The sequence below is a fragment of the Euleptes europaea genome, chromosome 3 (genome assembly GCF_029931775.1).
Source record: "Euleptes europaea isolate rEulEur1 chromosome 3, rEulEur1.hap1, whole genome shotgun sequence".
Taxonomy (NCBI): Eukaryota; Metazoa; Chordata; class Lepidosauria; order Squamata; family Sphaerodactylidae; genus Euleptes; species Euleptes europaea.
In genome coordinates, this window is record NC_079314.1 from 58718648 (window position 1) to 58735567 (window position 16920).

The 16920-nt window shown below is 40.8% G+C and overlaps 1 protein-coding gene across 1 annotated transcript in view; it reads right to left on the reverse strand.

Moving 5' to 3' along the window:
- The window catches only part of KCND2 (potassium voltage-gated channel subfamily D member 2), a 320642-nt gene that overhangs the window by 49442 nt on the left and 254280 nt on the right, over positions 1-16920 (reverse strand). The window lies entirely within an intron of this gene.

Genomic DNA, 16920 nt, shown 5'->3' on the forward strand with positions numbered 1-16920 from the left:
GCCTTAATTCATTGAAAAGTTCTTCAAACTCCATGCAAATGAATGTATGCTTTGTTGAATATGAAGGAGAGATTCCATTCATTACAATGGAGCGTGTGTATGAGATATTCCTGGTGAATTATATGCTATGTGGCTAACACAGAGATAAATATGAGGAAGATTAGAGTCTAGTAGCACCTTGGAGACCAATAAGTTTTTCAGTGTGTAAACTTTCAAGAATTAAAGCTCCCTTCATCAGATAAGTAGGAGCTATTCATTCCCTTCCCAACTACTACTTTTGAAAATGCCCAGTATGAACTCAGAGTCAAATATTGACCTCCCAGTTTGGATGCCAATCTCAGAGTCTGAAATCAGAGGCCTGATTGCCTCATTGTCACTTGGAAAATCCCCTGGGGAGGTCATTATCATCCCTGAACTATATAAAGCTTTCCTAAACTGGTGGTCTCCTGTTCTAGCCAGAGTCTTTACACATATCAACAAAACAGGTTTAATTCCCTCTGGCTGGAAACTAAGCATTGTCATCCCCATCCATAAGAAGGGGAGCAAGACAGAGCCACAGAACTATAGACCCATAAGCCTGCTTGACATTGCAGCAAAGCTATATAGCAAACATCTGCTGCATAAATTGGAAGAGTGGGTGACCAAGAACCTTCTGCACCCACACCAAGCAGGATTCAGAAAGGGATTCTGCACAGTAGGTCATTGCCAAACACTCTACCAACTTGCTTTTTCAGGTGTAAATGGCCCAACCAAAGCACTATTTGTAGCATTTGTAGACCTGGCCGCCGCATTTGATTCCATCGATAGGGACCGTCTGTGGTCAAAATTATTAAAGAAAAACATTGATAAACGGCTACTCTTTTTGTTGCATGCGTTACATACGGACATCTATGCCCAAATTAGGGTGGGTATAACTGGCTCTTTGACCAACAAAATTCCAATCTGTAAGGGAGTGAAACAGGGGTGTGTTTTGGCCCCCTTGTTATTCAATTTGTTTATAAACGATATCGTTGAAAGGCTGTCAGGTCCACATTTTGTTCCACCCTCACTTGTACATCAAAATCTCAGTCCTATTATATGCGGACGATATGGCCCTAATCTCCCTTACCAAAGTTGGCTTGAGAAGGTTGCTGCAACAACTGGGAACGTACTGTAAGGAAGAGGCCCTTAATATTAACTACGAGAAGACAAAAGTCATGGTCTTCAGGAAAATGCCCAAAATATCATCTTGGAGTATACTTGGCAACCCAATCAAGAAGTGTAGCTCCTTTAAATACCTCGAAGTTACATTTAAGGAGACCCTCAACTGGAATGTGCACCTAGCAACATCTAGGGCCTCTGCATTAAGGATAGTGGGGTCTATTTTACATGTTTTCTACTCCAAGGGAGGTTTTCTTATAGACCCTGTCCTAAAACTATACAAAAGCAAGGTCATACCACATCTCCTCAATGGAGTGGAAGTATGGGGCTGGAAAGATGATATTCTTATCAGTCTAGAATCAATCCAAAATCACTTTCTCAGGCGTATCTTAGCTCTCCCCAAGGGGACTCCTGCTGCCCTGATGAGGGCCGAAACAGGTCTTCCCTCACTCAGGGCGCGTGTATACCTAGCGGTATTAAAATTATGGGGGGGAAAACAAAATAGCTAGAACAAAATCATTTAGCAATCAATCATTCAACATCATGCTAATGAAAGATCCATCATGCCTTAATTTCTTAAATACGATATTATCTCAGTACTCAATTCCAGATGACCTCTTAGGGCTATCAGCAGATTTTCCCTAACTTAAAGACTGGGTCTACAAATTAGATGCCCTGATGGTCAGAACAAAGATTCTGAAATCGGGAACTGCTCCTTGGTTTAAACTTTTCAAAACTGACCATCTTAGAGCTACTTATTTTGTCAATATACCAAACCCCAAGCTTAGAGCAGCCTTTACATCCCTGTGGTTTCAAACAATGCCAATGGCTGTACTGTGTGGGCGTTATTGCCAAATTCCAAAAGACCAACATTTTTACATCTGTGGAACATCTGCTCTAGAGGACTTATATCTCTACTTATTTGAATGCCCTCTATATGTGGAACCCAGGGCTAAATTTCTTGCTGGGTTGGTTTCTGGCCTAAACACCTGTCCTAGAGCCAAGAAACTAGTATTTTTGTTAAAAGATACAAATGGGTTTGTCTCTTATAGGACTGCCCTGTATGCTCTGGCAGCAAAGAAAATAAGGGCCAATATAGCTGCTAAGGGAGTAGATCCTTCAAGTTGATTGTAATGGTTGCTAGGTCCCATTGTCCGATTGGGACACCACCACAATTTTTAGCTATTATTTTGTTGTTTTGTATGCATAGTTTTAGCAAAGTTTTATTATGTATATTTATTATTAATCCAGTATGTTATTAATCTAATATTTTATTATGTATTTGTGGTATCCTTGATATGTTTGTAATGGCCTAAGGCTAAATGCAAATAAAACCATTCATTCATTCAATGCCATAGAGTCCACCCTCCTACGCAGCTATTTTCTCCAGAGGATGTGATCTTTGCAGTCTGGAGATCAGTTGTAATTCCAGGAAATGGCAACCCTATTCCCAAGGATCCTGAGGATTGTTGCTGGTTTTGCCTCTGAACTGCTCTTCAACCTCTGGCAAATCACTTAGCCTCATCACCGGTTTGGGCTCTTCTCTTAATTATCGCTCTTGCTGAGTGTGGTATACATTTTGCTCCCTCTTACTGTGCAGTATTTTGCTAATGGAGCCTTAGACCTTCAGGCACTGTTCGCAATGCAAATATGAAACAACAGTGTTAAAAAGATTAATGAGATATAGTCAAATAAAGGCCTAAGAGCTGGAATTCTTCCCATGGAACAGCTTATACAGTGCCACTAAAGTTGACAGGATGTCTAGCTAATATCAATATGCAAGCCTCGGGATCTTCACTTCTGTTTAGTGTCACACCAGAGCTGAATTAAAAATAACCAAAAACCCGTTTGTGTCTAGTAGCCCAAGGCTATGGAAATACTGATCGGCTAATGGTGTTTCTGAATTCTTGCCCCAATGTTTCTGCTCTAGGCTACTTTCCTAGCAAGATTATTAAATGAAGCTGAGTATGTGACATGGTACTCAAATCAGAAGTCCCTCGTTTTAAAAGGATTAACTGATTCTTATTGGTTTCATTTTTCATTTAATTTTAAGCTCTCTCTTCTCAGTGTAATTTCAGCCTTTTGTTTTCACAAATTGGGGTCTGTGGGACAGACTTTCTTTCTAATAAAACAATATGGCATTTGGTTTGCAAAAATGATCAGTCATATTGTTCTATTTTGTTTCCATAATCTACTGCTGTCATCAACTTCAAACTGGGTTGAAATTTTTAATCAGCATATTAGGTCTAATGAAGATATGGCTGATTAATCACTGGGCATCATTTTTTAATTAGTGGGCAAAGAGATTTTTTAAAGACCATTCTATTGCTAGTGTGTTACTGAGACAGAAAATATTGAAGACTGGCTTTCTATCCAATGGCAAGTTTCACTTTTTGGTATCCCCCAAAGATGTCAACTATTTTACTTTTCAGTATCTCAAAAAGTGTCATATTGAGAGAGCACACATGCGCTAAATCAAGCCGGTCACTGAACTCCAAGCTCTCCTTTGAACTAAAGTATTTACAGCTCAAAAGAATGTAAATAGGGGAGTTCTAGTATATACTTACGAGATAAGAGGGGAGGGAAACCAAGAGAAGCAGAGGAGACTAAACTCTAAGTGGTAAGACTTTTATTTATAGCTCTTTTCTAAGGAAATGCCCTGTGCCTGCAAACAGCTTACTCATTAATCCTCAAATTAGCTACTAAAGATGGCAAAGAATATCACGGAACCGCTCTTATTTATTATAGCGATAGAACAGTTAGCTGAAGGGATAAGAAACAGTGCAAGGATAGAAGGCTATAAGATGAAAAAAGAAGAAATGAAAATCAATTTATTTTCAGACGACATCATAGTTATCATGACAAACCCTAAAGAAGCGATAAAAGAAATAAAGATTATACTAGAAGATTTTGAACGCTGCTCAGGATTAAGAGTCAATATGGCTAAATCAGAAATTATATATCTCAATGTGAACAAAGATGAAAAAAGAGATAAATAAAATTACAAATATAGGGATGGGAGCTAAAAAGTTTAAATATTTAGGTATAGTACTACAAAAGAATATTAATAGCATTCCGGAGGTCAATTATAATATGATATGGAGAAAGATAAGGAAGGATATGAAAAAGTGGAGAAATAAAACTCTAGGTATTTCTTCTAGAATTAGAAGTACTAAAATGTTCTGGGTGCCTAAGTTAATGTATTTATTTCAGATGATACCACTAGAAATTCGTACAAATAAGTTAGAACAATGGAATAGAATGATAAGAGGGTGGATATTTGGTAATAAAAAATGTAGAATTCAAAAAAGGTTGGTATATAGCCATAGATCAGAATTGGGTTGGGGAGTCCCCAACTTGAATAGATATTATGATGCCTTTCAAGTAAAGTCATTATTAGAGATAGGATAAGGAAGCGACCAGAAATGGGTTAGATTCGAAAACGAGATGAACAGTGACATAGGAAGTTTTGGTATCTTCTCCAAAATTATAAATAAAGACTTAAAATCAATCACAGGGCCCAGACGCTCAGCACTAGAAGTATGGAGTAAATGGCAGCCTTTATGGCTAGGGAGGACCTCAAGATGGGCACCACTAGAGACCATGTACAGCGAGACAAGGGAAAGTAAATGGTGGGAAATCCTAAGGTCAAAAGGATACTATAGACTGGGAGATATGTTCAGAGGAGGAACCCTAAAACCTGTACAGGAGATAGTAGAAGAGATAGGTAAGCAATACTGGTTAAAATAACAGGTCTCTATAAAATGGTTAAAAAGAATAATGAAAAAGGGAATATATGGATAGAGGAACCAATGGAAGAAATATACAAAGAAATGCAAAAATCAAAACAAGGATTAGCAGGAAAAATTTATAGGAAAATGATATCAAACAAAGACAAGACAATATCATATTTACAAAAAACTTGGAGTAAAGAAGGTCAGATATCAGAAAACAAAGTAGGTAAAATTATGAAAGGAATAGAGGAAATTAAAGTGATTAAATTTAATGAGTTGGAACATAAATTCTTTACAAAATGGTATAAAACACCAGCGCAATTAGCAAATATGTTTCCGGGATTGAGCCCCATGTGCTGGCATTGTAGACAATCTAAAGGATGGTTCTCCCACATGTGGTGGGAATGCCCAGAGGTCAGGGTTTTTTGGACAAAATATTAAAAATTATAAGGAGAATATGTAAAGTACCCTTAACTATAGATTTTAATCTAATGTTAATAAGTATAACAGGGAACCTGGCAGTAAACAAGGGGGATCAGGCCACATTTAAGGCTATGATACTAGCAAGCAAAGCAGTTATTGCTCTGGGATGGAAGGATAAAAGTAAATGGACGGTAGAAATCTGGCACAATTATTTGTTTGAATTTATACAGTCAGATATAGTCGAGAGGCTGTGCCAGAAGACTACATGGGAAGACAAGATTACAGAAATCAGGAGGAGATGGAAGACCTACCTAGAGTGGATATCAACAGAAGGAAGAAAAGACATTCAGTGGAAGATTCAGACTTTGTGCCCATGGCTGGGACTAAAAGATTAAAAACTACAAGAAGAAGGAGGGGGGAAGGGAGGGGGGTTGAAGGGGTTAAAAGGAAATATGAAATGTACGGGATAAAAACAATAAGTAACATATATCAAAAACCTGTATAAAAAGAACTAATAAAAAAGTGTCATATTGTGCTTAAAATTACTTAAAATTAGCCAGTTAATCAAAGTGATAAATCATATAATCCTATAATAAATTGGCTGCCCTACTTTTAAAGGGGCTACAGAAACTGGTAATTGTATCCCCACATTTCATTGCATTTCTGTCTACTGAAAATTCAATCAAGTGAAGATCATGACTGTATTGTAATTGTATCTTCATATTTCACTACTGACCTTATTTATCAAACATTTTTATTATGTGCCCATCACTTTTTGCTCTAATGCCCATGCTAAGTATATTTCAGAATGAATTCATCAATGAATTTTCATTGTTCAATGACTGTAACATCAAATGTTGATTTCAGTATGTGAAGCAGTCATCACGGGTGAAACAGCACAGTCAACACTTTCATATTCTCTGATATCATCACATACACTAAATTCCCTTCATCTCCTTTCATATCAAACTGCAGATATCAATCAACCAAAGTTTCTCCCAAAATTGACTTGCCTTCCCTGAAATAAGATGGGCAGGGATTCATGGAAAGGCCTTTTCAGCTGCTCCTTCCAGTTTGTGGAACTTTTGCTTCCAGGGATGGATTTAGCTTACCAGGAAAGTTCACCAGGGCTGCTGCCCTGGAGGGTGACTGGCAGCTACGAACAAGTAGAGCCAATCTTAAGCAACTCTACCCAGCACTGCTGGAGTTGCTTGGTTCAGGCTCTTCAGCAGCAACAATGGTTGGAGTTTTCATTTCCTGCCCTGCCACTGATGGAAATGGGTAGGGTTGCCAGCTCCAGGTTGGGAAATACCTGGAGATTTTGGGGGCAGAGACTGAAAAGGGTGGGGTTTGGAGAGGGGAGGGACTTCAATGGGGTATAATGTCATATCTACCTTTCAAAGCAGCCATTTTCTCCAGGTGAACTAATCTCTATCTCCTGGAGATCAGTTGTTACAGCGGGAGATCTCCAGCCACCCCCGAAGGCTGGCAACCCTAGCAATGGGTGAACTGAGGCCAATTACTGGCACAGCTGAGCTGCGTGATCCCTGCAGAGCTAGCTCACAGCACTGCAGGATCAGCTCAGCTTGGCTTGTTCTCGGGCCATTGCTCTTTCCCAGTCCACCCCTGCTCTTGCCTCTGGCAGGTGAGGCTGAAACTGTCTCTGCAGCAGGCTATCCAGAAAAAACTGAAAATGTTTCTGACCCAGAATCCATTTGGACTACCTAACACTTCCATGTCTTTTTCTTCTTTCCCTGTGTTTTTATGTATCCTGCTGTTGTTTTAAAGTTTTTAGGTAAATCACTTTGGAGGGTATTGTGTGTGTAAAGTGCCGTCAAGTCGCAGCCAACTTATGGCGACCCCTTTTGGGGTTTTCATGGCAAGAGACTAACAGAGGTGGTTTGCCAGTGCCTTCCTCTGCACAGCAACCCTGGTAATTCCTTGGTAGTCTCCCATCCAAATACTAACCAGGGCTGACCCTGCTTAGCTTCTGAGATCTGACGAGATCAGGCTAGCCTGGGCCATCCAGGTCAGGGCTTGGAGGGTATTAGATGAGGCTAAATTTCAGCATACGTATTAATTAACTAAATAAATGTTAATTAATTATTATCACAGGACCACATTATTATCACAGGACCAACAAAGATTTGGAAGAAAGATTTGTCCTAATGCATTCTCAATGAAGTCTCAGGAATAGTTCTTGTAGCAAGACACAATGGGCAAAAATGCACGGGAGGTTTTGCCTTGGATTTGCCGCTCTCTAAGTGCACATTTTCCCCAGCCAAATTCTCAAAACTCAACAATAAGGCCCCATGCAGAGTTTTCAGAATTTGAATGGGGGAAATGTGCATTTAGAGAGTGGCAAATCCAAGGCAAAACCTCTCATGTGTTTTCGCCCAATTATTCCTCTCCTCCCTCCCCCACGCACAGAAACATGCTTCATTAATGGCTTCAGATTACACCACAAAGATAACAAAAAATTACAGCTTAATTACAGTAAATTTTCTGCTCATGTAAGGCATGTTTCTCAGTGAAACAGAATGTTATGGCCTCTCCCCTTCCACTGTAGCCCATAGATCTCCCCCAAAATAGTGCTTCTGGGGGACGAAGAACCCTCAGGAACAGCATGAGAGGCAAACCAGAGGTCTGCAGTGGAACGGGAGAACTGGTGGGAACTACCGCACTTCTTGTTAGCAAAAAAATTAGTCTGGATCCATCCCTATTTTTACAAGGAAATTGCCATGTTGTGTTGTTTCTTGTACTTCTGCCTTGACCACTGTATGGAATGTGAGAATAGAAAAACACATATGGCCTTATTCAGGTTGTACAGTGAATAAATCCATTCTGTTATTAATAAGACATTACGGCTTCCTTTATAGTTAACCAAATACAATTTTCTACTGTGCAGGGATTCTGGTCCCCTGGGCAAAAATCCAGACTGAGACCCCATAATCACTGCCACCCCATTTTGCCCACCCAAGGGCCAAGCAAGAGATGGCCCTCGCTCTGTTCAAGGTGGGCCAGAAGCCAGCTGCCCAAGCCCCAGGCAGAGTGGGCTTAAGTTGTGGCACAGCCTACTCTTCTTTTTGCCCCTCCTTAGGAGGTGGTGGGGTGGCCAGAGCCCCTTCTCGCGTGATGCCTGGGGCAGCTCCCCCGGTTGCCCATTGGCCAAGACTACCCTGGTTTTCTTTCTTTTTTAATCAGGTCTGAGACTCAACAGTCAAGAGATCTGACCAAAATGATTCTCTTAATTGATCAGTTCTGTCTATCAGGAACCAGTGCTCCATTCTTCTGCACTCAACTATGGTAACCATTATTCATGTCTCCACAGTCTTGAGGCTAGACTTCTGTATGCTTTAAAAAAAACACACACAACTGAAGCACTTCCCTCTGTGACTATATAAGAACTGCAGAAGCCACCAAATAAATTGCTTGCTTCTTGGCAGGGACTAACTGCTGGGAGCACTGAAATGAGTGCTGCAGGTTTTGCATGTCAACCTCACATCGCAATGACTTGTGTTGTATTTAAGACACCATCATCCAATTTCCAGCCATGTGATTTCAGATGGATCAAATGCATTATCCTCCTTGACCTGACTTACAGCTCATTCCTGAGCCCTACAGTGGCTGGGGATGGTGTGGTTGTGGTGCTACCGCAGTGCCTCCAAGGAGGGGGAAAGGGGGGCATTTTTAAAGTAAACATTTTAAAAGGGAGAGAAGCCCCATAGAGGAAAGTGATGCTGCACTAGCAAAAACCTGGTGCAGCAACGGTGAAGCATAAGGAAGTGTTCCCTGCCTGAAAGGGGTTAGGAGTCTGCCTACTTGCGCTGACAGGACACCAGTGGGAGGCTGAGCTGGCATCTGAGGGGTGTGCTGCTGCAGCAGTCCTGGGGGCCACTGCAAGTGGCCCTATGCCAACCATCCATGCCAGTTTGCACGGCACAAGTAGCACAGATGCTGATGCTGGGGTCTGGGCGCCTCCTAGGCCCATTCAGCCCCTAGGCTCAGGAATGCACTGTTATTCATGTACCTAGAGGTTTTGACAAAGAAGTATAGAAAGACTCTCAAAATGCATAATAATGACGATAATAATAATATTTTCTTTTTGGGGACCCAGAAAAATCTGAGCTTGGTCAGGTTTTCATATTGCTTGTTTTAAAAGTTTATCCAGAGAATAAAATGGGACACAATTTTAAATAAATGCAGTATGAGCATAACCTCCAACAATTTATCCACTTAGACAGCAATATCATGGTGCTCTCTGTGTCTCCAGAACCAGGCACCTGATTTTATGCAGGTCCTGATATGGATGGCAGTGTCAGACAGTTGATGTAAAGCCTAAAGGTCTTTCAGGAGATCACTTTATCAGTTTCAAACACAGACTGTATTTTTGCCTTTTGCTTTTTTTTTTTTACATTTGCATGGCTGTTTTCACTTTCATGCCTGGTTAGCTGCCTACCTGGGTATCAGTGACAGAATGTTCTCCTCCTAGCAAGTTTGCTAGGACTTGGGAATGTTTTTTGCAAGGAAGATGAATCATTACAGGGGGAAAGTCCACTAGTGTAGCACCCAAAGGAAACAGGATAATAACAACATCATCTATTTTCCCTTGCAATAGTCTGCCATTAATTCATCTGGAAATGAGCACTCTTGTCCTACTTCTAGCAGACTGCCAAAGCATGTATCGGAAATGAGTGTGTATCAGAAATTAGTGTGTATATGAGCCCAGGAAGCAATCAGGATTGAACAGGTACATGGCAGAAAAGTGCCTTTCAGAGTTAAGAGCTCAGAGGACCCAAACTAATGAGACGAGTTGTATTTTGCAAGGGAAGGCAAAATAAGCACAACCAGAGTCTATCTCTAGCTTATCAAAACTGGGGGAAGGGGCTACTTTCTCATCTCAGATCTGGCTATTGATTAGACCTTGACCATAAGCAAAATGCATTCACCGCACAAAGTCTTTCCAAAGATACAAATCCATGACCCCCAATGTACAAATTATAGCTCAGATCCACTCATGCATTAAAGTTTATTGGGGTCTATGTCAATCATCCAAATTCACAAGCTTCAAAAAAGGGTATTGAGATTTGTCAAGTAACCCAATAAATCCAGAAACACATGTACTGTTTGGGACTCTTGCTTCAAATTGCAGGACCCAGATAATATTAATGCACTGAGCATGGAAAGGTAAGCCCACCATTGCGAAATACCCTCCCATTGGTGCCTACACACATCAAATGAACTATAACAAGCAAAGCCAGTCCATAACAAAAATATCAGCTTACAAGGGGATCATATGAAAATTGCAATTCTCATCTGAAAAACACATATGTTATACATCCATCCATGGTTTTAGGAAAGAATTTTGGATAGAAGAAAGAAGCCAGAGACCTTCAGCGAATGAACAGTACAATCCAAAGCAGTCTAAACCTATTGACGCAGAAGTATGTAACTCCATTTAGGATTACATGACAAATGTGGTAAAACAACCCACTCAATCTGCAGCACAGTGAAGTTTATGGCAGCACTGGAAAAAACAAGAACCAGAAATAAATAATACTGCCAAATTATGTCTGCCTTAAAAAAAAAAAAAAGAAAGCCTAGGGTTTTTGTTTTTTTTACAGATAAAATGTGCTTATTTAAAATACAGCTGCAAATGTCAGCTGTGTTCTGGCTAATGTCAGATCATGGAAACCGCCTTAGAGTTAATATGCAAGAATTGTAATGAAGTTTAAATATAGTACTCTCTGACAGAGCACATATGTGCCGCACAGATAAGGCTCACTTTCAGTGAATGGAACTGAGGATGAGAGTCGGTTTCAGTTCACTAAAGCTATCTATTGCCCTGACAGTTCAACAAAAGAAAAAGATGGTTCACAAATTGATGATTATGCCCTCAGTTAAGGAGATAGATGGAACCCTGATTACAGTATATGGTGCACAGATTAGTTTCAGGCATCCAGAAATAATGCTTGCTAAAAATATTTCAGAATGGTCCAATGCATCATTAGAAGCGTTTGCTTTTTAAAATTTTGGTGCCATGTAGCAGATGATACCTGAAAGGCAAAGGAAGAAGTTGCAGGATGTTACCAAGGTTACAGGAACAAAAGGATAGCTAGGTTTTTCTAATAACGATCTCAAAGACGTTGGACTCGGCCTCCTCCAGAAAGCAGAGCTATCATCACCTAGAAAGGACATTTGTGGAGCAAAGCTGGAAAAATGTTGACTGAGCACTTGCACATGCTTAAAGCAAAACACTGTTGATGCTCACTTCACACAGAACTATGCACACTACCATAGACATAGACTTGCATATAATCATCCACACAAGATGATTATTGACAAGAATCTCTTGTTTTTTTTTACCAGAGGTCAGAAGCCAAAAGAACAGCCTTAAAAACCATGCTTGGGGCATACAAATGTTGGTCATTAACAATGAAATCCTAAGTGGAGTTACATCCTTCTAAGCCCAATGAGTTCAGGGGACTTGGAAGGGTGTAACTCTGTTTAAGATTGCATGGTAAAACTGGGTGCACCTGGGACTGCTTAGTAATTTCTGTTACCTCCAGCATGCTGCTGATCAATGTACTGTGCATCTGAATTGGTTTGAAGCTGTGGACATTTGCCCTTGTAACAGGCCTCACTACTCACTGAAGCTGATAATTAGTCGCTTTGGGATTCTAGACTAAGTGGCTGCCAATGGAAAGCATGTTGCTAGTTCATACAGTTATTTCCGCTCCACTGCTACCACCAGATACTGCTGACGGCACCTTAAAATTCTTGACAACAGGATGGCTCAAAGCACTGTTGGGTTCCATGGCTTTTATAATTATAAGACTGAGCAGCAATGCCAAGTGGAAAGATGAGAAGATGAAATGGATGCTCAAGGAGAGGCCTCATGGAACCATCAAATGTATCTCTGCATAGTAGAACACATGCTCCTGCTATTAAACTGTGTAACAATCTTGCTCTTCTAAAGCCTGCTGAAGAACTAGCACCCCGGTTCGGTCGGTTACGCCGCCGGAGGGAACAGCGGTGCTCAGAGACAGGGAATGACTTGAAAAAAAAAAAAAGCCTTGAAAAGGCTTTTTTGGGTCCTGCAGTGTGTGTGAATCGGCTTAGGAAGAGGCGCCGCTGCCTTAGGAAGAGGCGCCGCTGCCTTAGGAAAAGGCCCCACCTACTTTGCACACCACCATTTGAGGTATGCACTGCTAGTCACCCCATCAAAGGCTATACCTTCTGTTGCAAAGAACCATTGAAAACATCTATTATTTCATGATTTTTCGTAGTGAAGAAATGGCTTTAAAAATATTTTGTACAGAATACTTAAAAAAAGGAAAGAAATGGCATTTTGGTACTAAAGCCAAGTAGCAAAATGTATAACTGGTGGAATGGTACAAGAAACATGACGTTTTCATACGTATGTAAAGAAACAACTGTAGATCAAGATTATAATGTTTTAGGTAATTGTCAGCTTTATTGTATAACAAGTATGATTGAGAGAGAAAGACTATATATTCTGAATAGCGAAGATTAATTAATTGCAAGTTGTTAATGGAATATTACTGTTTGATTATGTTGATGGGACTTGGTCCAGACATGGGCCCAACCATGTGTAAATGCCCTTGCCTCCCCCTTTCCCTACTTTTCTCTTTTTGTATCATTCCTATACAAAAATTTAATGGAAAAAAAGAAACATGACGTTTTCCATGAAAACATACACATTTCAGTTTCTTGAGGGTACACTATATGAAACAATGAAAACAATAGTATTATTATAGTGAGGGGAATTTCTTTTCCCCAAATTCACTTTTTAAGATATAATGATTGATTTCCTCTCATTCTGTTTTCTCCTTTTTAAAAAGGGGATTTCTTATTTCACTCTTTGTACAGAAATCCATGCACCCCTTTGTAACTTCAGCCCTTGCAGTTGTTTTATGTTATATATCACAAAGTGGTACTCTAGTGAGAGGACAGGAAGATTTGAAAGTCATTCCCTGTCTCTGAGCATTTACAGAGTGAAATTCTGAAATTCTGTAGAACCTCTCTTCCTGCCCCTCCTCACTTGGAATTTTTCTTTGACCAAATACAGAATTTGAAATAGACTCCCAGTTCATCAAAACTGAAAAATAGATGGATTATTGGAATTCAGGGAACAATTGGGTAAAGAGGAATTAAGAGAATTGCTTTGAATAACACAAGAAAATTACTACTATTGATTGGATGTTTCAAACATATTTGTTACTGAACATGACCCATTAGTCCACTGAGTTAAGCTATTGCTGTTCTGATTGGCAGTGGTTCTCTGGCAAGAAAGTTACTTCTGAACTCCTGGCGTCTTTGAATGGGAGGTACAAGGGACCTAATTTAGGATCTTCTGTTTGCAAAAAATGCTGCTTAGAGAAATACAGAGGAGCTCACTGGGCCAAAAGTCTGCCCCATCTGTGCTTCTTTGCTGTCTCCCATCAGGTGTTCCATGCTACAGTGTAAAAGTGATGACCAAGCGATAGGGTTTCAAAACACAGAAGTGGCTCATTGATTCTATTCAATTAGCAATTAGGATATTGAATGTACAATAGACACAAAGCTGTCTTATACTGAATCAGAACATTGGTCTAGCAAGGTCAGTGTTGTCCACACAGAGCAATCCTCAAGGGGATGGTGGTGAATGGCCTCAGGAGGCGGCATAACCCCTGTGCCGGCGTTAGTGCCACTAACACTGGCTAAACTGGCGCTAACAACGGGATGACACCATTTATGCTGGTGCTGTGGAGCTGTGGCAGTGTTTCCATGGTGCAAGGGCTCACGTCAGCACCAAATGGGGCATTCCCAGGTGAGGGGTTGACTTTAGTCAACTTCCTAAGCCCTTTTGCCCCGGGAACATCCCCTTTTACCAGCACGAGCTTGCACCTGCAAAAAGGGAGGTGCAGCCCTGTGGAACTCTGTGGAGCAGCTTCACGGCAGCAAACTGTTCAGAAGACGGCCCAGCTACTCCAACCCTGGGATTGCCTCTACTACCTCCCCTTAGGATTGCACTCTCAGACTGGCAGCCTCTGTAGGATCTCAGGAAAAGGTCTTTCACATCAGCTACTACTTAACTTTCACCCTGATGATTGACTCTGGCGACTCCTTCTTTATGCAAAACAGAAGTTCTACTACTGAACTATAGCCCCCCCTCCAGAATGCTCAACTACATTACTAATGTTTCTTCTTTGCTTTCTCTACCACATTCAGATGTTACTCCAAATAGCACAAAGAAGCCTTAAACAAGCCACTCATATGCACACTCCTGTAGAGGCCTATACATTATGTGATACTATCTGCTCAAAAAAGGAAGTGAGTGTGCAATTCTAGCCTTCATATAGCTGCCCTTCCTGCTGTGGAGAGTTGCTCTTGGATAAATGCTGGAACCAAGCCTGTGTGCATCATCCGTGTCCCACATCTGCAGTCACCTGGTCAGCATGAGACTGACCAACTATGGTTTTTGTGTTTTCCTTTCTCTGAATTGACTATAGACAGGTATCAAGCCAACTGAGCTTCCTCTTTGCACTCTGTGTTCCAGTTTCTAAATTTACCCCTGCTGTTGTACCATGACAGTAGAGTCTACCTGTGTTTCCCTCACTCTGCTGTTTATATTGAATTTTCAGATCCCTCTAGTTTTGAATCACCAGTGCATTAAATGCTCCATATTATGAAATGACAGCATCTGAAAACCTAGTAATTCATTATTTTTTCAAGTGGCCAGAGACAAAAGGAGTAAAGTGTTGGATGAGAAATGTAAAACAGATCCAGTTACCATGGCAAATATCTGCACTCATGGTCCCCAAAGAATGTAAACAATTGATCTGAATTCGTGTTATTTTCTATTTCTCAACTCAACGTGAAGCCTGCCTTCAATAAAATAGATTATGCTCATAAACATTTAAAAGATTATAGTGTAAACTCCAGTTTATTGGTGAAGTGTTTTATTGAAAGCATCACTACTTCTTTACAGTACACTTCTACTAACACCAGTCCACAAAAGGAAAGGGAAAAACTATTTTCTTGAAACTCAAAATCTGGGGGAGAACATTGAATGTTGGGCTATGAAATAAAACACCACTGTGTGAACTAGGGACGTGCATGGATATTTTATTCAGTTTAGAAATCAGATCAGTTTTTATCAGTAATCTTGTTTTGATTCTTTAATAGTGTATTGGCACATGTTCAGATTAGTCTTCATTAGCTGTTTCCATGGATTTCAGTGGGAAACCCATTTCTACTTGTAACATTTCTCCACTCACTCAATTAGAATGAAATCACCAGGGATTGTAGACCTCATCCAAGGGATCCACCTAATCTCAGCCAGTCCTGGAAAATATCAGCCTCAATCTCTGATTGACCATGCAAGCCTACTAAGGCCTAAGACCACCATTGTAACCCTGATTGTTTGGGACCTTGGAGCTTCCACATGAAATGGTGCTCCCCATTCTTGATTTTCTTTCATAGAAATCCATGCACCAGATATGATCCCCACTGGTATTTTCATGGATGGGCAAGAAGACATGTTAGGTCATAATCCCATTAAATTCTCATTGAGTTGAATCCTATGGACATTCTTCTGATGGAAGAAGGAAGAGGAGATGTAATCTTGCCCTACTGTGGCCCCCTGACCCTCATGGGCTTTGGCTGCAAGTTCCCCACAACCCCTAGCAGTGCCTTTTGGGAAGTCACAGAAGATTGCTGGTGGAAGAGGTAGGGAAAGATCCATTTATTCCAGCAGGATATGCATAGCATGCAACCCTTTCATTCAAGAAAATTTCATGGTAAGGCTGCAACACGAGTGAGTTCTAACTATTTAGAAATGTTAAAGAACAACTTGTGACAAACTGTGCAGTAGATGGTCTATTACCTAAAAGCCTTGTGGGTAAGCCAAGATAGACCATAAAATCCATGGAAAGACTCGTATATCTGAAATGTAACATTTGTGTTTGTTAGTGCATGTGGAAAAAGGTTTGCTTCCAGCAGCTGCTATCATCATGTACCACAGAAAAAGCAGTAGGGACTGAGTTTGGGGAGCCATTATGCTCCTTTATGTCTCTTTCAATTTGTTTCTACACCATTGATGCATGACTGCCACCCAACCCTGTCTTGAGGGTTGTGTAAATTGTGGAGTCTTTTAATACATGGGCAGCAGGATCTCATGTGATTGCTAATTGAACATTCCTAAGCAGAAACATTGTTTTCTTCTTTGGCTCTACTCGAAGCAATAGGAGTAGGTGTCAAGAAATGTGCAGTTTCCTGTGCTCTTACATGTTGGTTCAGGCTTCAGGCCTACAATAGAAAAGTTTAGTTGGAAAATAACTGTGCTGTTGCCTGAGATTCAGCAAGCTGCAACCTTTTGCAACTGAGATAAGAGTCCAGGTGCCGGGAGGAAGCAGTTTCTATCCTGACTTCCCTCTAGCCTCCAAGGCCGAGAACAGAGGAGCCCCATTCCATCCAATTAGTGAAGATGAAATCATGAGCCTCAACTCCTGTGAGAACTCGGTGGGCTTAGCTGCAGATGAGCCTTCACCAATCCATCACACTCTGTCTGCCCCAGGTCATCTGGCACCAGGTCACCTATGTAACAGGGTTACATAGC